The 4197-nt window shown below is 61.9% G+C and overlaps 1 protein-coding gene across 1 annotated transcript in view; it reads left to right on the forward strand.

Annotated features, from left to right (window-relative positions):
* Nucleotides 1–4197, forward strand: part of LOC113206265 (UDP-N-acetylglucosamine--peptide N-acetylglucosaminyltransferase 110 kDa subunit) — a gene marked incomplete in the record, with an annotated part of 64826 nt that overhangs the window by 42946 nt on the left and 17683 nt on the right.

The raw sequence follows: 4197 nt of genomic DNA on the forward strand, positions 1-4197 counted from the left end.
GGGGGGGGGGGCTGCAAGTGTCGCCACTCCACTCCACCGCCCTGTTCGCCCCGCCCTGCCCCGCCCCGCCGGGCTCCCCCGGACACCCAGTGGCGGCGCCCACCCCGGCCGTCCCGCGTCCAGGATCGCACCCCCTCCCCCCCGCTAATCCGTCCCTCCCAGGGACAGGCTGCTGGGGGTGGGGGGCGCGGAGCGGAGCCCCCCCGCTCGGTGGTGCGGAGGGGGCGTGCGGCCCCCAGCCCCCCCGCCACCGCCCTCCCGCTCCGCGCTCTCGCTGGGCGCGCTCTCTCGCCCGGCTCTCCGCCCCGCGCGCTTGCCTCAGTCTAGGCGCGCCAGCCAGCCAGGGCGGTAGAGGCTTCCCGCCGGGTCGGGCCCCTCTCTAGCTAGTGTAGTGTAGTGTCCCTCTAGCCGCTGTCTCGTCTATCCTAACTCTTCTTTCTCTATCCCCCCCTCTCCCAACTATCTCTATCGCACCGTCCCCCCGCACACATACACTCAGTCCGTCCCTGCCGCTCACTCGCACACACATATACACACACACACGCACGTTCGCACAATCACACAAACACACGCGCACACACACACACACACACTCAGCCTGACGTAGCGCGATGCCGTGACGCGTGTCTGTGTCCCGCCGGTGCCTGTCCGTCCGTCATGTGCCCGCCATGGATTACCAGTGCGTCATCGTGTACACCATCATCACGATCCTGCCGGACCGCTCTGGCGAGCCGTGGGTGTCGTCGTGGTCCGAGCCCAAGGGCGAGGCCGGCGGCCTGGTCCGCGGCTGCTTCGCCTGGATCAAGCGCTGGATCAAGAGGTAGCGGTCCCGGCATGATGATGATGACGACTGCTTGCTTGGCGTTGTTGTTGCTGATGCTGCCCCACTGCTTTTGTTGTCCGTCCGCTGCGGGCTGCGCGGCGGACGCTGTACCGGCGCCAGCCGGCCCCGCGCCGCCCCGGCGTCGCGCCCGGCGGCGAGTAGCCCAGGCTCCGGCGGAAGCCCCCGGCGCCCTGCCCCGCCCCGCCCGGCCTGCACTGGCGCCCTGCCCCTTCGTACTTCCTCGCCGCCGACCCTATCCCGACTTCCGACGGCCGGAAAGGCTCGCTTTTCACCTCAGCCTTTCATAATTGACGAGAAAAGGGGTCGGTCTGGGCGTGTCCAGGCTGGGTTAGGCTGCATTACCGGCCTCTTGGCCCTTTTACCCCTTTCGGCACATTCCATTCTTGTAGTTTTGTTTTTCTTTCCAACATGGTAAAAACGACGTCTCATTTTAAGAGGGGAAAAGGAAAACTTTGAGAAACTCCCTTGGTTTGAGGAAAACTCCTCAGATTTCGAGGAAGTCTCCTAAAAAAATGTAGGAATTTTTCCTCATTTTTTGAGAAGGTTCCTAAAAATCGGAGGCGAGATCGGAGGAGTATTTCTTGAATATGAGTTTTCCTCAAAAATTGAGACGTCGTTTTTATCGTGAAATCACTCTTTGCCGTCTCCTTGACCACCTAGATAAATAAGTGCTCTTGATTTGATAACATGTCCTTAAAAAATTGCTCTCAATAGTTTGAGGACACTTCACTTGTTGAAAGCACAGTTCCTAACATTTTTCGAGCTATTCTCACACGATCGTTTGGTGTTTGTGATGCCTTGCGCTGCCCGCTTTGCATGCTCACTGTCAGTTTCTATGTCGTAGTAAATGTGGTTCCGATGTAGAACATGTTTGATGTTGATATGGACATGCCGAGCCGAGTGCTGCACGACAATTGACGACTGGTTGGGGGAGGGGGCAAGGGCAGGGGGTCTGTACGATCGTTACACGTCAATACAATACTGCGCACATGCGGCGTGGAGGACGACCGATAACAATAAAGAGACTTGATGATGTGGCTCGTGCGTGCGTGTGTCCCGCGAAACGTTTCTGGGGGGGCTTCCTTCCGCGCCACACAGGCCGCAGAGGGCGGGAAAGGTTGACATTGTATGCTGGGTGATTGCGATGGTGAGGTATGGGAGAGCGAGATAGTGGAGGTGGGGGAGCGAGATACTATGGTGATAGTGAATATGGAAGCGAGATAGTGAGTGGGGTGGGGGGTGGGTGGGGGCGAGGAGAGACCGTGGTGTGGTGAGTCGTGGACCCTGCCGCGTGGTGCCTATGGCGGTACACGTGCTGCTGTATCGTGAGGGGCGTGGTGGCGTATGATGGCACGGGCCTTGAGTACGCCCCCCTTTTCCCTCCTCTCTGGGCCTCCCACAATCTGATCGGGCGGGTGACGGGTTGAGTTCGTCGAGGTGGCGGAGCGGAGCGTGGCACCTGTCCAGAGCCGTGTTGACGCTGTGGGAAAGTCGAGGGGGGGAGTGGAGAGGAGGTAGCCGACAAACAAACCACCCCCCACCCTCTCTACCACCCCGGGTTGGCGTTTAGCTCGCTCAAGGGTGGGTGCGGGTGTGCCATAGGGCCAGGAGGACGCCGTACCGACCGGCGAGGTTGCACGGAGCTTGCGAGAAAGGGTGACTCTCCCTACCTCCTACCTCTCCTCTGCCACAGTTTGCTCCTGGAAACAAACGCATTATGGGACGTTCGAACGCGAGCCGCCCTTCCCTTCCCCCATGGCGCTCGTTACGTGGGCCCGCCCCCGCCGTTGTGCCGACTCTCCCCTGCCGCCGTTGGGCCGACTCTCGACTCTTCCCTGCTGCCGTTGGGCCGACTCTCCCCTGCCGCCGTTGGGTCGACTCTCCTCTGCCTCCGATTCTCTCCTGCCGCCGTTAGGTCGACTCTCCCCTGCCCTGCCGCCGTTGGGCCACCTGGCTCTCCCCTTCCGGCGTTGTGCCGACTCTCCCTGCGGGGCGCGCGGAGGTGTTTGCTCCTTAATGTAAAGTCGATCTGGCGCCCTTATCGCCTGATTGCCCTCCTAATGCTGGGCGGCGAGGTGTGAGGGCGCTACAGACCCCCCCCCCCCTTTCCCTTCCCTTCCCTTCCCTTCCCGGTCCCTTTCGCCCCTCGCGACCCGCCGCGCCGCGCCTTCCTCGCGCGTTGTCGTCGCCACTCCTTTGACAACCTTTCACCCCTCTTGTCACCCCCTTCCCTTATTCCCCCTTGTCACTTATTGGCCACGCCCCGTCACACGCCGCTTGTCCACGGCGGCGGCGTTTTGTCGTCGCGTTGGCGCCGTTGTTCACTCCCCGTTTATTGTGTATAGCGTCGTTAAAATGATTGCCGTTTTTGCGGCGGCGGTGGTGGCGGCCAAATTGTGTTCCTGACTGACTGGAGAGTGGATTAGCGACGCGGTTTATTAGGACCGCCTCGTTAGCGCCCCCCTCGACTGGCGCGCTAAAGGGGGCCCCGCAAACGCAATCATTTGTTTTGTCCGCCTTAATTGTTTTTGCCGCGCGGTTCGATTTGTTTGTCCTCGCGCGCCCGTGAACGTGGTGGTGCTGGCGGGCACCGGGAAAAGTGTCGGCGGGGCGCGGGCGTGACGGGGCGGTGACGGCGGCGCAGGGGTGGTTTAAAGAGTGGAGTGACGGGCGAGGCAAAGGGGGGCGGGGCGGTAGCTTGCTTGCTCCCCCCGTCAGCCTGAAAGTTGGCGAACATACGCGCCTGCATGTACACACAACGTCGCTCTCTCACCTTTGTAGCCTTCCCCTGGCACAACTTTGAAGTGACTGTGTATGCAACCCTCTTATAGAAAGTCGCGCCCCGCCCGTTAGTCGAGCTTGAAACCAACCAACCGCCCCTGCGACGGCGTGAATAGCGAGACACTGGCGGTGACGGCCGCGATGGTGGTTGTGTTTGTGGTGGTGGCCGCGTGGTGGTGGTGGTGGTGGTTGTGACGACGGAGCGTGGTGGTGGATCGTCCAGCCGCGCCCCCGACTGCCCCTACTTACTCTTAGTCGCTCTCTCGCTGGCTTTCTCCTTTGCCGTCCCTCTCCCTCTGTCGGGCCGAGCGGCGGACCGTCCGCACCCAACGGCTTGATTGGCTCTGGGAATTGGCCACTCTCTCAGCCAGTGGGTCCGGCCGGGACGACCACCCCTTCCCCGCACTTGACAATCTCCCCACTATCGTGGTCCGTTAGGGCGCTAGCGAAGGGAAAGGATGCCGGAGGGGAAAAGGGGCGGCTGGGCCAAGAAGGGGTTCTGCCCGGCTTGGGCTGCTTGCGGTCGTACCACCGGGGGCCCTCATCACCCCGCCGCACCCCGCCACGCCCCG

Source organism: Frankliniella occidentalis, unplaced genomic scaffold (assembly GCF_000697945.3).
Source record: "Frankliniella occidentalis isolate FOCC.00 unplaced genomic scaffold, Focc_3.1 Scaffold152, whole genome shotgun sequence".
Classification (NCBI taxonomy): Eukaryota; Metazoa; Arthropoda; class Insecta; order Thysanoptera; family Thripidae; genus Frankliniella; species Frankliniella occidentalis.